The sequence below is a fragment of the Ranitomeya imitator genome, chromosome 3 (genome assembly GCF_032444005.1).
Source record: "Ranitomeya imitator isolate aRanImi1 chromosome 3, aRanImi1.pri, whole genome shotgun sequence".
Lineage (NCBI taxonomy): Eukaryota > Metazoa > Chordata > Amphibia > Anura > Dendrobatidae > Ranitomeya > Ranitomeya imitator.
Genome location: NC_091284.1, coordinates 95,057,819 through 95,077,107, shown reverse-complemented (window position 1 = coordinate 95,077,107; position 19,289 = coordinate 95,057,819). Strand labels below are relative to the sequence as shown.

Genomic DNA, 19,289 nt, shown 5'->3' with positions numbered 1-19,289 from the left:
TGGTCTGAAGCACCTAGAAGCTTGTAGCCTGGATGACCTGGAAAGGCTTTGTGGAAAAGTGCAATATTCTTTAGGATTAGTTTAATATGAGATGCAACTGTATTTTCCTGGGCAATGCTTCTAGACTCATACTACTTATAGATTAATATATAGTATAAGCTACAGTAATATTACATGAGATAGTATAATCAAAATAGACCAAATGGTCATTAGTGCGAGAACTGCACCCCGGTCAACTCTGTGGTCAGTATGTAGTATTACAACAATGTTGAACTCTTGGGATGTCATAATACACACCATGTTTGGAGGCCAAAAGGCACTGCACCTCACCCACAAAAACACCATACCAACAATGAAGTTGAAGTTTGGATGTGGTAACAGCATGGTATCATTAGTATAGGCTATTATAAGAAACTTTGCAATATAGCTTTTCATAGAATTCTGCTTCTTTCGCCTCCACTTATGAAGCACATTTTCACCTTTCACCTTCCCTCCTAAACTCACCATTCACTCTGAAAAAAAACCCAGCAGACATAAATCTTGTCTTTTATTGCCAGCACAGTCAGTTGTCAAGTTAAACCTCCTATTAAATGCTTTGGAGAGGGGGAGAAGTATGAAAGAGATAGAGAAAACAGACAGAGGGAACCAAAGATCATGCTGAGCTTTCTAACAAGCCTTTTAGCTGACAACAGAGCTGGAGTAACATCTACATTGCTCAGTACTGTTATATAATGACAGTAATGTACATTTCTGGATGATGATGATTAATTTGATGGGTAGGAGAGACCATGTTTCGTTGCGCTCATATCCCACCCATGCTACTCATATTGTTGCAGCAGACCAGACTAGTGTGTTAACGCCAAAAGTTGCAATATTTTTGCGCAGCTGATGCGACTTATTAAGGTGTTTAAGCCACATTTAAAAAGAACAGAAGTGACAGCACAAAAATACATTAAAAAAATGCAACACAAAAATCTGATTTACACAATAAGTAACTTTCAGATGATAGCTTCCCTTTAAGTATACTACAATTTTTAATTCCAGATGTTTCCTTTTAATGGCTATATGTAATTGTGAGCAATTATAGATACTGATTCGCTTTCTTTCTGAATGGCTGTGTCTCTATGAAAAAGAAATTTCGTGTTGACTATATAATCAGATATTGACAAATTAAAGGCTGAACCAGGAAAGGATCTTGAAGTCTAAATTATACAATCGTTACAGATACCTAGTCCTAATTCACACACGCTTCTCCAGTTGTTATCATCTATATTTCTACATTTGTTGCATGCTTGAGGTTTAGAGGTTTTGAGAAGAATGACAAGTCGATACTAAAAATTACACAACAATCTTGTCCTTAGAATTTATGGTGAATTGTTGTGGATTACAACGTGATTCTTACAACTTGCATAACTAGTGTAAGACTCTCAGAGACCTGGTAGTAGAATTTGAGTTCGAAAGACAGACAAAACTGGGTCCTGGCCAACACTTCACACCAAATTCAGCCATACAAGCTTCTGGAATGAGCACATGTTCTAAATCAAGGAGGGAAGCATTCTCTACTGACATTGACTAACACACAAGAGGCTACAGTACAGATTAATGGACAAAGCACTATAAGCCTACAGTTTCCTTGGCCTTTGCTTTTATATATATATATTTATACACACGTGGTCAAAATTGTTGGTACCCCTCGATTAATGAAAAAACCCATAATGGTCACAGAAATAACTTGAATCTGACAAAAGTAATAATAAATTACAAATCTATGAAAATGAACAATTGAAAGTCAGACATTGCTTTTCAACCATGCTTCCACAGAATTAAGAAAAAATAAAACTCATGAAATAGGCCTGGACAGAAATGATGGTACCTCTGAAAATAATATGACAAAAGGGACATGTTAAATCAAGGTGTGGCCACAAACTAGCATCACAGGTGTCTACAATCTTGGAATCAGTGAGTGGGCCTGTATATAGGGCTACAGATACTCACTCTTGAAGAAAATCCAGCGGGATGTAGGTACTCGAATAAAAAAAATAAATGTATTTATCCATAATTAAAAAATGTTTCATGGATGTACCATAAGGAATATATTGTGAACATCAACACATAGTAGCATATGACACTACAGCAACTACCTACGCGTTTTGACAAACTTCTCATTCATGAGCCATGAAAAAGACATTTGTCGAAACGTGTAGGCTATAGTTGCTGTAGTGTCATATGCTACTATGTGTTGTCCAGTGCATCTGGGTGCCGGTAGCGGGTAGCTATGAGAGATGGGTGGGTCTAGCTTCCCACATACCTCACCTATGGGTGTGGTTACAGCCTACATAATGGAGGATGTTTGGCAAATGGTCTGTGTCTGGGGAGGGAAAAGCCCTCCTGTGTGTGTGGCTCCAGACCTAGCCTGCGTACTTGACATTGCCATGCACGCAGGGGAGAAGGATATGGGAGCCATGCACGCAGGGGAGGAGGATAGAGGAGCCATGCACGCAGGGTGGGAGGATAGAGGAGCCATGCACGCAGGGTGGGAGGATGGAGGAGCCATGCACGCAGGGTGGGAGGATGGAGGAGCCATGCACGCAGGGTGGGAGGATGGAGGAGCCATGCACGCAGGGTGGGAGGATGGGGGAGACATGCACGCAGGGTGGGAGGATGGAGTATAAATACTGGGCCCTATAGGGGGGACACAGTGTGAGAGGACAGTGTGAAGAGGGGGCCGGTATAGAAAGGAGAGGTCAGTTTGAAGAGCATGTACCTTAAGAGGGACAATGTGGGGGTCAAATTTTGTGCAGACAATATAGTGAGGGGCAATTTTTTTTTCAGAAGCATTATAAAGACACTTGTATCTTTAAGAGCGTCATGTGGAGATTTTCTGCAAAAGAGCGGAGAAGATGGAAATCTGCAGAGACGGCTGTGGCTGAGAAAACTCATCATGGGTTATGGACAAGATGAAGAAAAGGAGAACGGCTCGAGAGACGACGCCATCTATAAGGTACCTGGATGTAAATGTTATTTGTGATACTGACTAACTCTCATGTTTTTATTTGTTAGGAGCATTAAAGGGGATGTCCAGGTTTGTGATGAGTCTGCAGTCATTCTTTGTGACTGTAGACTTCTGACTTCTTATAGTGCGCACTGCACGCTGTCAGGATTCTCTCGTGCTGGCGATTTACATTAATGTGGTCACATGCTGACTAAACATATGTGGCCTCCGTCAATGAAAATGAAATGAGTGAGGCCGGGCACGTCTAGTCGGAATGTGGTCAGAAGTATACAAATCACATGCTTGTGCTGACATGACTGTCCACCAGCAGGGGAAAAATCCTAAAAGTGTGCAGTGCATTAGCTGTGAGAATTCAGAAGCTGCAATGTCAGGATTCAGCTCTGCAGGTTCCAGTAGTCGTTACATGGACACTTCACTCATATGCGACTTTCATGGTCCTAGGACAACGAGCTTCTCTTCCCGCTTCTCTCAGTTTTTCACTGAACATTGAGAGCATTAGGGAGAGGAGCTTGTCGGTACATGACTACGTGTGCAAATCGCATATGTCCTTGGCGGGGGGGCACCAAAATGAATTCTTGCCCCTGGTGCCAGAAAACCTAAATACACCTCTGCCGGTATGCTACTGCGAGCGGTGATTACCGGGTCTGGTAGAGGGAGGTCTGTGCACAGGCAGTGAGGCAGGGACTGAGGGTGTGCACAGAGAGACAATGGAGACCCGGAGACTGCCCGTCCCAGTCTACGCCGTAGCCTGGAGCCCTCATAATCATAGGAATATGTCAGTTAATTGTTTTTCTAAAGCTTTATAGTGTAGTTTTAGGTCAGGGAGGGATGGTTAGGGATGAGTTAGCAAGGTGCAGGGACAGGTAGTGATGGCTACTTGCGGACATGTGCGGCAATTGCGGTTTTGCACTTGCGATGATACAAAAAACACAGCTAGCAGTACCGCATTTGCCGGATCGCGGCAAAACCGCAAGTGCCGTACATGTCCGCAAGTCCCATAGGGAATGAATAAGGCCGAATGCAGTGTTGCTATAAGTGATCCGTTACGCTGCAGATGCGGAAAAACTGCCGGATCTGCTGCAAAAGGCTACTTTCACATCAGCGATTTATGGCAAAGTCACTGCCGATAGTGTCATACTCACCAAAGGGGGAGGTGGCACTAAAAGTGCCTAGGGCAGCAGAAACTCTAAATACGGCCCTGTCTACACGGCTTGTGGTAATAAATTACCTCGATCAACAGTCTAATAAAATCAAGAAAATAAGTATTATTAGCTTAGTTCACATTTGTGATCTGAACCTGTAGTAGTGTTTCTATCACCATTTCCAGTATTTAAGACAATAAGAACAGCGCATTCTGTAGCCCTTATTTCTGCTGTTATAAATCCAGAATCAATGACAGAATCCAGACATATCCTTTAAAAAGAACTAGCGAACTAGCTAAAGGCCATAAATATTAGAGACAAACAGATTCTTTTGATGTTCAGATTTGCAGGCTTTGCTGAATTTTCGCGAGAATTTTGAATTGTGGCAAATCCATTTGTGAGAATCTTGATGACAGCGAGAGAAGACCAAGCTGACCAAGAACTTACGCTCTACATGAGTACTGGCAACCACTATACAACATATGATAATCTACTAGATGTCATAGCTGCAGTGCATTATGTGGAAGCATGCGCAAAAAGATATTATGCAACCCTCTGATACTTCAGCACTGTGGAAAACGATGCCGGGCAAGGTCTTTTTTTATTTGGAACAGCGAATCAAATCTAAATGTTTTCCAATTCACGTGAAACTGTGAATTTCAGGAAATTAAATTCAAACTTGATTCTCTGCGCATCGATCGACTCACCTCTAATAAATATGTAATTTTGTTAAAGGTGTAAATGCCACTGCTCTGATGAATCTGCCATTATTTGTTTTACTAGCGCCTCTCCGTTCTAGAAATATGGCTTGATCTTTCCTGTATGTAAATCTAGTCTTTTAGCCAACTATGTGTGATTCTCAAGAAGACTACCATAGAAAACAGTTGAGGACCATGCCTACTTGGATATATGTATGATTCATATACATGGAGGAGGGACCCATGTCTTAGAATGGAGAGATACAGGAACAAAAGAAAAACAAGTCTAGCTTCAGGAGAACAGCAGCATTTACACTAGGTACAAATTTACATATTTATGGCAATTGACAGGTCCTCTTTAAAGTCAACTGTGTCACTTGCTTCTGCTGGAAAAATGTAGGCAATTAGTACAAAGCAGTGCTTGGTATTACCTCTTTAACCCGTATATCATCTTTCCCCCATCTCACGTGACCCCCCCAATGAACCTATCCATTACAGTAAATGGCTGTCCACTCTCCCCAGTCCCACAAGCTCGCTGCCTCGGGGTAATCCTTGACGCTGATCTCTCCTTCAAACCACATATCCAAGCCTTTTCCACTTCCTGCCGACTTCAACTCAAAAATATTTCACAAATCCGTTCATTCCTCAATCAAGAAACTGCAAAAACCCTAGTCCATGCCCCCATCATCTCTTGCCTTGACTACTGCAACCTCTTGCTCTGTGGCCTCCGCTCGACCACTATTGCACTCCTCCAATCTATTCTAAACTCTGCTGCCTGACTAATCCACCTGTCCCCCCGCTATTCCCCAGCTTCTCCCCTCTGTCAATCCCTTCACTGGCTCCCCATTGCCCAGAGACACTAGTACAAAACCCTAACCATGACATACAAAGCCATCCACAACCTGTCTCCTCCATACATCTGTGACCTCGTCTCCCGGTACTTACCTACACGCAACCTCCGATCCTCACAAGATCTCCTTCTCTACTCCCCTCTTATCTCCTCTTCCCACAATCGAATACAAGATTTCTCTCGTGCATCACCCCTACTCTGGAACTCTCTACCACAACATATCAGACTCTCACCTACCATCGAAACCTTCAAAAAGAGCCTGAAGACCCACCTCTTTCGACAAGCCTATAACCTGCAGTAACCACCGGTCGACCAAACCGCTGCATGACCAGCTCTTCTCTCGCCTACTGAATTCTCACCTATCCCTTGTAGATTGTGAGCCCTCGCGGGCAGGGTCCTCTCTCTTCCTGTACCAGTTATGACTTGTATTGTTTAAGATTATTGTACTTGTTTTTATTATGTATACCCCTCCTCACATGTAAAGCGCCATGGAATAAATGGCGCTATAACAATAAATAATAATAATAGTATACAGTCATTTGGACTTATCTGTAGACTGCAGGCAGTTAAAGGGTCACAACGCCTGAAGAAGTCACCAACTGGTTCTTTAATGAATAACATAGTAACATAGTAACATAGTAACATAGTTAGTAAGGCCGAAAAAAGACATTTGTCCATCCAGTTCAGCCTATATTCCATTATAATAAATACCCAGATCTACGTCCTTCTACAGAACCTAATAATTGTATGATACAATATTGTTCTGCTCCAGGAAGACATCCAGGCCTCTCTTGAACCCCTCGACTGAGTTCGCCATCACCACCTCCTCAGGCAAGCAATTCCAGATTCTCACTGCCCTAACAGTAAAGAATCCTCTTCTATGTTGGTGGAAAAACCTTCTCTCCTCCAGACGCAAAGAATGCCCTCTTGTGCCCGTCACCTTCCTTGGTATAAACAGATCCTCAGCGAGATATTTGTATTGTCCCCTTATATACTTATACATGGTTATTAGATCGCTCCTCAGTCGTCTTTTTTCTAGACTAAATAATCCTAATTTCGCTAATCTATCTGGGTATTGTAGTTCTCCCATCCCCTTTATTAATTTTGTTGCCCTCCTTTGTACTCTCTCTAGTTCCATTATATCCTTCCTGAGCACCGGTGCCCAAAACTGGACACAGTACTCCATGTGCGGTCTAACTAGGGATTTGTACAGAGGCAGTATAATGCTCTCATCATGTGTATCCAGACCTCTTTTAATGCACCCCATGATCCTGTTTGCCTTGGCAGCTGCTGCCTGGCACTGGCTGCTCCAGGTAAGTTTATCATTAACTAGGATCCCCAAGTCCTTCTCCCTGTCAGATTTACCCAGTGGTTTCCCATTCAGTGTGTAATGGTGATATTGATTCCTTCTTCCCATGTGTATAACCTTACATTTATCATTGTTAAACCTCATCTGCCACCTTTCAGCCCAAGTTTCCAACTTATCCAGATCCATCTGTAGCAGAATACTATCTTCTCTTGTATTAACTGCTTTACATAGTTTTGTATCATCTGCAAATATCGATATTTTACTGTGTAAACCTTCTACCAGATCATTAATGAATATGTTGAAGAGAACAGGTCCCAATACTGACCAAGCATTCTCATTTTGTGTACCAACCTCTTGTGCGGCACGGTATCAAACGCTTTGGAAAAATCGAGATATACCACGTCCAATGACTCACCGTGGTCCAGCCTATAGCTTACCTCTTCATAAAAACTGATAAGATGTGGTCATAAATGGGGCCAGGTTATAGAAGAAAGTCAGGCACTAAGATGTTGAATCAGAGGAAGCAGGTCAGGAGCAAGCCAAGTACAAGAAATATCAGAATGGCAGGCGAAAGAGAAGTCCAGAGGTCAGCATCAAGTATATTGGCAAATAAGGGGAGAATCAAGAAGTGGAATAGAAAATTAGCAATACCTAAATTAATACCTCGCATGGACATAAGTGATTGATAGATTTAAGTAGAGTGCCCAAAAAATCCAACCTCCTCATTGGACAACCAGCCAGGAACCCTCACTGTCTGATCAGTCAAGTGCTCAGACGGACCGGGCAATTGAACATATAAACAGGGACGAACATCAGCATGACAATTAATAAATTGGGAGACATTCTGATTTTATAAAGTAGACACCCAATGTATAATCTATTGTTCAAGATATTGTAAGTCATAAGAGTAACAGAATTCACTGAGGTGTTTCATGAGGCGACAGGCAGAACAGTGGAATCTGAGCATTTAATGGCTGTAATAAATGACTTTGCTTCTTCTAACATGAACATTTTCCTAAACTGAAGAAAATGAATCTGAGCTTGTCTTATATACATCACAATGTACAGTATTTTTCATGGAAACAGTGAGACATCTTTATGCTGTGTAATGAAATCAGCGGAAAATATGAAATTAAAAATAGATGTAGATGGAGGCAAATATTCTCCATTATTAGATAGATCGTGGACTTGGAGGATGCACATTACAAAACTGCATCTAAACCAAGCCCTGAATCTAGGGGGTACTTACACTGTTTTTTTTTCTGTGCATAGTGTATGATCATAGTCTTGGAGGTACTTTGAGGTGATTTATTAGAGTTGGGGGTACTCACATAAAAAAACACTGATTAATGCCATGCTTCTGCTTTCTCCACTGAATAAATTTCATTTACAATACCAGGGAAAATGGCTAATAAATTTAGTGCATGGTATATCAGCAGTCAGTAATCTGGAAATGATGACTATCTGTATGAATGCAACAATAAATGTAATGGCTTGTGCTATGTTTCATGTGCAGGGGCGGACATACAATATCATTGGTGCAACCTGTGCAGCCACACAAAGGCGTAAATGTGCATTATGATGAGCAACTGGCCTGTTAAGGGCCCATATATTGTTCTTGCACGGGGGCACTCTTCTGTCTGTGTCCACCAGTGATTTGATGGCAAGAAAAAATTTCCACCATCACAGCAAGTAAAGCATTATTTGTCACGTGAATGACTGCTACATCTGCAGAACAAAAAAAAAAACATTTTTCCCCATTCAGAAAATATACATACTGTATATATATATATATATATATATATATATATATATATATATATATATATATATATAAAAATTATAGCAATACAAATAATTTTGCTTAACAATATGCTTAACTCAGTAGTGCATGTACTTGTCAGATGGAATAACACACCACATTTGGCAACATGGGGCGACATACGTTCCCATGGTCCATTAACTAGGTGTAAAGTTACAAGTAAAGTGCTTTATACTGTGCTCTGCCATGTCCATGGATCATTTACTGTAGTTAATCCAGACCATAATATTATGACATATGATGACACCTGGGAGTAAGTAGTGTGACATTTCATTGAGAGTCACACCGTCCCTCCAGCATAGGTTGTATGTGTTATAGCACGGTCAGTACCTGGGTATTTAGTGAATCATTTCTATTGTGCTCCAGGGTGTTTATGAAATGTTCATTCATTTCAGACAAAGATTTTATCAAGGAAAATTAAAACCTTTATAGAATACAGGATCAGCAACCTCCTGCAACCCTCCACATGTTGGGAAACAGGGCCGGCTCCAGGTTTTCATGGGCCCTGGGCGAAAGAGTCACGGTGGGCCCCTTTAAGACATACCACAATTCATAATGCACCGATACGGCAGAGAAATATAGGCATAGTACAATGCCAAAGAGTTTACTTACTTCTTATATTACATGAGTGATATATTTTGTACATTCTACATTAGCTCAGAAACCGGACAGTATAGTCCTCTATACAGAATAATGAGCCCCATATATTGCTCCAAACTGAATAATGAGCCCCATATACCGTACTGCTCCAAACAGAATAATGAGCCACATATATTGCTCCAAACAGAATAATGAGCCCCATATATTGTTCCATATAATATAATTGGCACCACATAGTCCTCTATACAGAATAATGAGCCCCATATATTGCTCCAAACAGAATAATGAGCCCCATACATTGCTCCAAACAGAATAATGAGCCCCATATATTGCTCCATACAGTATAATTGGCACCACATAGTCTTCTATACAGAATAATGAGCCCCATATTATGCTCCAAACAGAATAATGAGCCCCATATATTGCTCCATACAGTATAATTGGCACCAAATAGTCCTCTATACAGAATAATGAGCCCCATACATTGCTCCAAACAGAATAATGAGCCCCATATATTGCTCCATACAGTATAATTGGCACCAAATAGTCCTCTATACAGAATAATGAGCCCCATATTATGCTCCAAACAGAATAATGAGCCCCATATATTGCTCCATACAGTATAATTGGCACCACATAGTCCTCTATACAGAATAATTAGCCTCATATTATACTCCAAACAGAATAATGAGCCCCATATATTGCTCCATACAGTATAATGGGCAGAATGTAGTACTCCATACAGAATAATGAGCCCCATATAATGCTCCATTCAGTATATTGGGTACCACAGAGTGCTCCATACAGAATGAGCCGCATATATTGCTCCATACAGAATTGACCCCATATAATGCTCCATACAGTATAGTGAGCCACATATAATTCTCCATACAGTATATAATGGGCCCCATCTATTGCTCCATATATAATGAGCCTCATATAATGCTCCATACAGTATATGATCGGCCCCATACAGTATACTGAGTCCCATATATTGCTCCATACAGAATGGGCCCCATATAATACTCCTTACAGAATGGGTCCCATATAATGCTCCAAAAATAATTGGTCCAATAAGATGCTCCATGTATAATAGGCCCTTTATAATGCTCCATATATAATTGGCCATATAAAATGCTCCATTTATAATTAGTCCCATAAGATGCTTCATATATTATTGGCCCCATATACTGCTCCATATGTAATTGGCCCCATAAGAAGCTCCATATAGAATTGGCCCCATAAGATGATCCATATAGAATTGGCCCCATAAGATGCTCCCTATTAAATTGGCCCTATAAGATACTCCCTATAGACTTGGCCCCATAAGATGCTCCCTATAGAATTGGCTACATAAGATGCTCCATATTAAATTGGCCCCATAAGATGCTCCATATTAAATTGGCCCCATAAGATGTTCCATATATTATTGGCCCCATAAGATGCTCCCTATATTATTGGCCCCATAAGATGCTCCATATTAAATTGGCCCCATATAATTCTCCATATATGGGCCCCTTCTGATGGTCCCCATATATTGCTCCAAATATAAAAAAAAATTGAAACACTCACCTCTCATTGCGTGTTGCTACTCTGCTCTAGATTCCTCACCGTTGACGTCTTCCTGCTCTGTGCTGCGACTGCTCAGGCAGAGGGCTCGCACTGGTGACGCCATCGCGCCCTCTGACCTGAACATCATAGTCAGAAGATGGAAGACGCTGCAGCGCTGGAACCGGGAGAGGTAAGTATCGCAAGTGCCGGGGCCCGGAGCAGGCGGGGGGGTCCACTCGCAGGGGCCGGCACCATAGCACGCCAGTGACCCAGACAGCGAGCGGGCCCCATGCCTGCTCAGGGCCCCGGCACTTGCCCGGGTGCGCCGGGTACTGACGCCGGCCCTGTTGGGAAACTACAACTCCCAACATACACTGATGGACATCTGTCAGGGAATGGCAGAAGTTGTAGTTTCCTGGTATATGGTCTTTACAGGTTTCACCAGATAGAGCAAACAATATACAGTGAAATATTAGTTCTATTGGTTTTGAGATTATGTTTACATTTTGAATGACCTTACTATTACAGAAAAGCAGGGAAGGATCTACAGTAGATGAATTTCCTGAATTCCGTGGTTTCATGGACTGTAAATTCAAACACTTTGAAATTCGATTCGTTGTTCACAAAAAAAACTTGTTGCACACTGCAGAAGCATCACAGAGCAGGATAATGTATTTTTCCTTTACTGTGCGGGCATCCCCATAATGCCCTGCAGCTACGACTTCCAGCAAATTATCATACTGTCATGCTCCTGGATTCGATCCCTTGAGATTGTGTTCTGGAGTTTCCTGCTGGTGATATATTAATTTGGATGTTCTGACATTCTATTGATGGTTGGAGCTAGTCTGTGAGTTTCCAGGAAAGGGTTTTTGCTTTTCTGTTTCTTTGCTATATTTTGCACCTATCTTCTGATTATCTTTAGGTAGTAGACCGTATATTTGTTAACAGTACTTTCTTTATTCTTTGATTGGTATTTCATTATTTACTTTACTCACTCTGGGATCTGTCCTTTGTTCAGCACACTTTTCCTCTTGTAGGTAATTCACACTCTGTCCTCCGGATCTTTGGAAGGGATGTGACGGACTCTTAGGCAGTTAGGTCCGAGTTGCTGTCTCCTAACCCTAACCACAGACTATCTTTGTACCTGCAGGCACCACTAGGAACTGCAGAGTCGGGATATCTAGTCTATACAGGAACCGGCAGGGTTAACTACAGTTTTAAGTAAAATACCTATTATTCCACAGTGAGTTACTTCATAGACATAACACATACCTTGTACAGTGCTGTTCAGTACATAGGACATCACAGATCCCAGTAGAGAACAATTTGTACAGCCCAAGGTCCAGGTTGGCACACAGGCCACAGGCATTGGTGCAGCAGACAGACAAGGCATGCATGACACAGACAGTTAACTGGGGAACTGGAGGTTGCAGGCAGCCAGAACACGTTCTGAAGACTGCAGACAGATTGCAGAATTAGTGAAGTCTGCAGGCAAACAGGAGACTGAAGGATTGGAAGGATTGGAAGTCGCAAGCAGCCAAGAGATATCCTGGAGACAGGTTGCAGAGTTACTGAAGGCCACAAGCAGACATGAGACTGAAGGCCTGGAAGCTGCAGGCAGACAGCTTGCAGACTAAACTGAGTAACAAGAAAGTCTAAATATCATGGAAGCTGCAGGCAGCTGGGAGAAGTCCTCTAAACTGCTGGCAGACATGCAGCAGAGGTCCTAGAAGACCAGGAACAGGTAAGCAGACAGGTCTCTGGAGTAACTAGAAACTCTGAATACCATGGAAGCATCAGGCAGATAGGAGGCATCCTAGCAAAAGTTAGCAGTGGTACTGAAAGCCACAGACAGGTAACTCAGAAACTGGAAACCACAGGCAGCAAGGAGATTTACTGAAGTCTGTGGACAGGAACTGTACACAGACAAACTAAAATTGTTACCAGAAAGTCTTAATACCAAGACACAGGTGTTTGTCTTAGGAAGCCTTATATAGGCCTAGAGAATACAACACATGGGAACACGCCGGGACTACTTGCATAGCGCAACGTGAAGAACAAAAATTTGGTGGACCAGAGTGTAGGAAGCAGAGCCAAGATCTGGGACAGGTGTGCAACAGTACCCTCCATCAAAGGGCCCCTCCCCAAAAAAATTCTGTAACCCACAGCAACAGTATTGCTGTAACTGCACTTTTGAGCACCATAGTCTTGGTATTTAGTCACAAAAAAGGGCTCACTAAGTGAGGTGGATCTTCTAAGCCCAAGATCCGGGTGGGCACATGGGCCACAGGTGTCGGTGCTGCAGACAGGCAAAGCACGCAGGACACAGACAGTTAACTAAGTAACAGGAAGCTACAAGCAACCAGGAGACTTCTTGAAGACAGCTTGCAGAATCATTGAAGTCTGCAGACAAAAAGGAGACTTAAAGACAGGAAGCCACAAGCAACCAGGAGATGTCTGGGAGATCATAGACCAGGCAGGTTGCAGAGTTACTGAAGTCTGCAGGCAAACCAGCAGACTGAAGGACTGGAAGTCAAAAGTAGCCAAGAGATGTTTTGGAGACCAAAGACAGGTTGAAGAGTTACTGGAGGTTGCAGTCAGACAGTAGACTGAAGGACTGGAATCCACAGGCAGACAGCTTGCAGACAAAACGCCAGATTAAAGACTGATTACCATGGAAGCCGCAGGTAGATAGGAGGCGTTCTGGAGATTCTAGACCATTAGCAGTGGTACTGAAAGTCACAGACAGGCAACTAAGGGACAGGAAACCACAGGCAGCCAGGAGATGTCCTGAAGACTATGGACAGGAACTGTGCACAGACAAACTAAAGTGTTACTAGAAAGTCTTAATACTAAGACACAGGTGTGTCTTGGGAAGCCTTATACAGACCTAGGAAGATCAATACCGGACTAATTGCAATGTGTGATGTGTTGCACAAGAAAGTTTAGTGGACTGGGGTGCAGGGAGCAGAGCCCAGAGGTCTTGTTTACAGAATTTTTGTGATGATGTTAAGTGGAGTTTTGGACTATGCAGTTATGGAGTCAGCAGGGCGTTGGTTACTTTTATGCACTATGGTCCTCAACACTCTACGACTCTACTCTGTAACCTTATAGGGTTTGCCAATTGCTGCAGTTCCCTCCACTTTTCAGTAATGACACCCACAGTTTTGATCACAGAACATTCAGGAGGGAAGAAATGACTTGTTACAAAAAATTGACTTGCTACACTAGTGACATCTTATTAGAGGGCCACCCTGGTATTTGTGAGCTCTTTAGGATGAGCCATTCTTTCACAAATGTTTGTAAAGGCAGATAGCATGGAGCGGGACTTGGCTTCATACACATGTGGCAATGGGACTGAATTAAAATCCGGAATTCAATGATGTCTCACTATTTTTGTCCAGATAGTGTATGTTTAGTTATAAAAGTTTGTTGTGTAAAGGTACCGTCACACTAGACGATATCGCTAGCGATCCGTGACGTTGCAGCGTCCTCGCTAGCGATATCGTCCAGTGTGACAGGCAGCAACGATCAGGCCCCTGCTGGGAGATCGCTGGTCGGGGAAGAAAGTCCAGAACTTTATTTCGTCGCTGGACTCCCCGTAGACATCGCTGAATCGGCGTGTGTGACACCGATCCAGCGATGTCTTCACTGGTAACCAGGGTAAACATCGGGTAACTAAGCGCAGGGCCGCGCTTAGTAACCCGATGTTTACCCTGGTTACCATCCTAAAAGTAAAAAAACAAACGCTACATACTTACCTACAGCCGTCTGTCCTCCAGCGTTGCGCTCTGCTCTCCTCCTGCTCTGGCTGTGATCGTCGGTCAGCCGGAAAGCAGAGCGGTGACGTCACCGCTCTGCTTTCCGGCTGCCCGGCGCTCACAGCCAGACCAGAGAAGCAGAGCGCCGAGGACAGACAGCGGTAGGTAAGTATGTAGCGTTTGTTTTTTTACTTTTTAGGATGGTAACCAGGGTAAACATCGGGTTACTAAGCGCGGCCCTGCGCTTAGTTACCCGATGTTTACCCTGGTTACCGGGGACCTCGGGATCGTTGGTCGCTGGAGAGCTGTCTGTGTGACAGCTCTCCAGCGACCAAACAGCGACGCTGCAGCGATCCGGATCGTTGTCGGTATCGCTGCAGCGTCGCTATGTGTGACGGTACCTTTAGACTCAATCACTATAAAGATTAAATAAAATAATAAGTAAAATCAGTGCCATAGGATAAAGAATAAAAAGATTCTATTGGTTACTTATGTCTGAATTAGAGGACAGTCATAATGCAGTTCATACTTGAAATAAGTATGTTACTTCCTTTATTCTAGGCTTTGAAAAGAAATAATCATGTTAAACACAAAATGTGTTGCAACAGTGTGCTAATTCAGACACATGTAACCAGTAGCCTCTTTTCATACTTCATCTTATGACAGTGATTTTATTTATTTAATTTATAATTATTTTTTTTTATTTATTGTCAATTATTTATTTATTTAATTTATAAATTTTTTTTTTTTATTTATTGTCAATTACTCATCAAACTTGTGTCTGTTAATAAATATACCATTTTTGGAAGTAACTCCTGGGAATATCACTGGATCTGGAACAACGGTTGTAGCAAGATCCCATTTTTCTTTCTTCAACCAAGTCCTAAGGGGTTATATTGCATTTCTTACAAAGTAATTCCTAGAAAGCCTCTGGTCTGTAGCGGTATTGTATCAAGGTCTGCTCCACTCTGTAAAGTGCATTGGCTCTTTGCTTCACTCTCCTATCTTCTAGGAATTATTGGTATCTATAAGTCATTCATGTCTACTGCAGAAAAACTCCCGGAGCACCACTTTAAACAAAACATGCTGGAAAAAGTTAAGCAAACTGTGAACAAGAACACCAATTCCTGGATAGAAAACTACTAAGGCAGCGTATACCAATGAAAGTATAGCTATATATCTGTAAAAGTATCGTATATCTTATTTGTTTCAAATACATGAGATAAATACATATACCAAATGATCTAAAGCAACCAGACTATACTGGGCAAACATGGTGCTCCTTGTTGTTCCTAAATTTATTGCCTGTGATACTATAAGGGCAGGTGCAGACAAGCGCATTTTGGTCAGTTTGCAATCCGACAAAATATCGGATCGCACTGGGACCAAAGCTAGCGTATAGGGCAGCGCACATGTCCGATTATTTCCTCAAACATGCACTGTCCGAGAAAAGAAAACGCTGCAAGGCCCAATTTTATCTAATATTCAGATCGCACTCGGCCACGCAAGAGTGCGTGGAAACCACCAGACTGCACACGGATGTCATCTACATACAGTCCGATTCCCACAGACTGATAGAACAGAGAAGATGGAGACATTTTTGTCTCCATCTTCCCCTCATCCGAAAGAATAGAATTACACTATGATCAAAATAGGATGAGAGAATCGACGGTCGTATGCACCTGCCCTCATGGTGAGCAATGGAGTAATATTTAGTGTGCACATTGTCAACGAGTGAGGTGCTGGTGGAACGGCCTCTAAAGCCCTCGACTCTAGACGATCAGAATTCACCGCACACTCTTGGGTTTATGGTGAATAAGTTTTATTCTAGTCCGTGCACAAAGAAAACCAAAAATGGGAGCAGGTGAAATGGTAGTACAGGAAGTCAACTAAAAATTATAATAGATGTTTCAACCCATCCCCGGGTTTTAATCATTAAGTTGCCGATTTCTGAAGGTAGCAGAGCAAGTTATCTCATCAAAGTTTAGGAAAGGTGAAGGATTTCCCCCTGGGATCCACAATGAGGTTGCTGGATGGTAGTTGAAGAAAAGTTGCTATGTGACCTGCTGATCTGGAGGGCTTGGATAGCGGAGCACCCGCGCCTTGCTGCAGTGCCGGCTTGAGCGCCGCGATCCAAGCCCTCCAGACCAGCAGGTCACCCAACAATTTTTCTTCAACTACCATCCAGCAACCTCATTGTGGATCTCACAGGGAAATCCTTCCCCTTTCCTAAACATTAATGTGATAACTTGCTCTGCTACCTTCAGAAAACAGCAACTTAATGATTAAGACCAAGGATGGGTCGAAAGTCTCATGATGAGCAAGGTACCTCTGCACCTGTGCACTAAGATACTTCTGACGCCTTGTAGCAGTTTAATCCTTAGAGGCCTTTATAGCAGATTTTCCAGCACTGTAAATCGACAACTTGAACAGTATAAGCCCATCATTGCGGGCACATTTATGATAAAATATATGCCCAGAAGGATAACCATGGGTCTCATGAACATGTTCGTACCTTAAAAATATCACATTAACCATTTTTATGCAATTTATGTCTTCCTGAAACACTGATACCCTTCATGCTCGCAGTTTTACTATCCCGTTTATTGCAGTCTATAATTTCTGTAAGCCGTGCACTCAACCTGATTACAGCACAAGTACCTACGTCAAGAATGAATTTCCTACACACTGCCGACCTGCGCAAATCAAATCAAAACCCAGTCCGCATTGTGCACGTCAGGAAATGGAATTACTTACATTTGCAACCTGCCCCCACCGGAGTGCATGTGTCATTGACAGGACAAGATGGCTGCTTTTAAAGTATGACAGTCACCGACACGTACAGACCTCATTTTAAGAACAGTCAATGAGTCAATGATAAGTCCTCTCCTTTTTTTTTTTTGCAAAGGGAATCCGCTATTACTGTGTTTCTTGACTTATTAGTGATATGAAAGTAAAGAACGTGGGGGTTCAAACTTTGCACAAGGAAAGAAATATCCGCTCGTATAGTAAAAGACATAAACGATGGCGCTTCGGGTCGATACATGTGCTTTTAATGCCATAAACTGAGATTTGGTAATGAAGAATGTTGCAGCAGCTATAGAAGGAGTCTGACTGCTGCAGAGAAGAGGTCACTTTCCAAATATAGCCATAAGCATTCCCTTTCAGGTCCTGTGACCAATGAGGCAGAAAAAAACTGAGGGAAAAAAAAACTAATTCATTGTATTTGGATTAAAAAAAAGAGTTTAAGAAGAAAAAAAAATGAATTGATGATGATGGTGACAGTCCCACAACCCATCCTGAGAGCCTGCTGCCATACATGATGACAGGATGGCACAGCACAGCCTGGCACAAGTAAATGACATCTATCTTACCTTGATCAGGCAAAGAGGATGACGGCCTCTGGTGATAAGGCACCTAGTATATGACTGATTGTATATCCTGGGGGGCTGAGAGCTCCTCTCCCCTGTGTGTGGCTCCCTCTGCCCAGTGCTGAGCTGCCTCCTCTCCTCTCCTCTGGTGAGTGTGTTGCAGGAGGCTTCTGCTGCAGTAACAGCTGCTGCTATCAACATTCAAGCAAAATAACTCAACACCCAACAGCTGAAAGGCAGAATGATGGGGTGAGGAGGGGGAACGTACAACAATGGGAGGAGTAGTGCCTCTTCCTCTATGACTGGCTATATTGTCCCTTCAAATATTTCTTTACAAGCCTGGCAAATGCTACAGATAAGATCGCCCTGGCATAGATAGCTATTGCTGTACCCCTCTGCCACACTGCAGTGACTTACAGACTGGTAAAACTTTGGTTGTGGGCAGGATGTAGTAAATGCAGTGGCACATGTATCCGTCTGTCATCATGCATAAAATGCTATAAATTTTCTGGCCAATGGGTCAATACATCACATACTATGAGAAAAGGCGGTGTAGTGCTTAAAGACTTAAAGAGAAGCTGTCGACAGGTTTTAGTACCTCACACTGATCTAATCTCTGTTCTAGTTCTGTACCTTTGTTTTTTCCCAGTCATTTATTCCATTCTGATTTATCACTTTTCCAATTTTTATGGAGAGTGCAAGGGGCTTGGCCATGCACTTATAGCTCTTAGGTCGCTCTCCTTCTTTCCTCACCCGCTTCTGGCTGAGAGACCGCCCTACCACTGGTAATCTTGCACAGGTGCCGTCATTCCCCCGAGGAGGCGAATGAGCAGTCAAGTACTGATGATTGTTTGGACTATTGATCATGGCTCCAGGGGATGACGGCGTCACTATCACCAGAGTGACATATCATTCAGTGACCGGAGGAAAGGGGTGAGCGGTGAAGGAGGGAGAGAATCCGGAGAACCAAGACTCCTGCACTTGCGCCTCAGTTGCATAAAAATTGAAAAAGTGATTACTCGGGAATGGAAAAATGGATTGAAAAAACAAAGGTAAGGAAAAATGATCGGCATTACCGGGACCCAACACAGATTCCATCAGCTGGGGGTACTAAATCCTGCTAACAGGTTCCCCATACTATGTTTCTTTGATGATGATGATGTTCGTCCTTC

At 42.6% G+C, this 19,289-nt stretch overlaps 1 protein-coding gene across 2 annotated transcripts in view; it reads right to left on the bottom strand.

Annotated features, from left to right (window-relative positions):
* Nucleotides 1-18,316, bottom strand: part of CORO6 (coronin 6) — a 113,298-nt gene extending 94,982 nt beyond the window's left edge. For both annotated transcript variants that reach the window (XM_069761168.1, XM_069761167.1), the window contains exon 1: nucleotides 18,121-18,316. The gene's annotated coding sequence lies outside the window, so the exon portion shown is untranslated. The remainder of the gene's footprint in view (nucleotides 1-18,120) is intronic.
* Nucleotides 18,317-19,289: the final 973 nt, after the last annotated feature.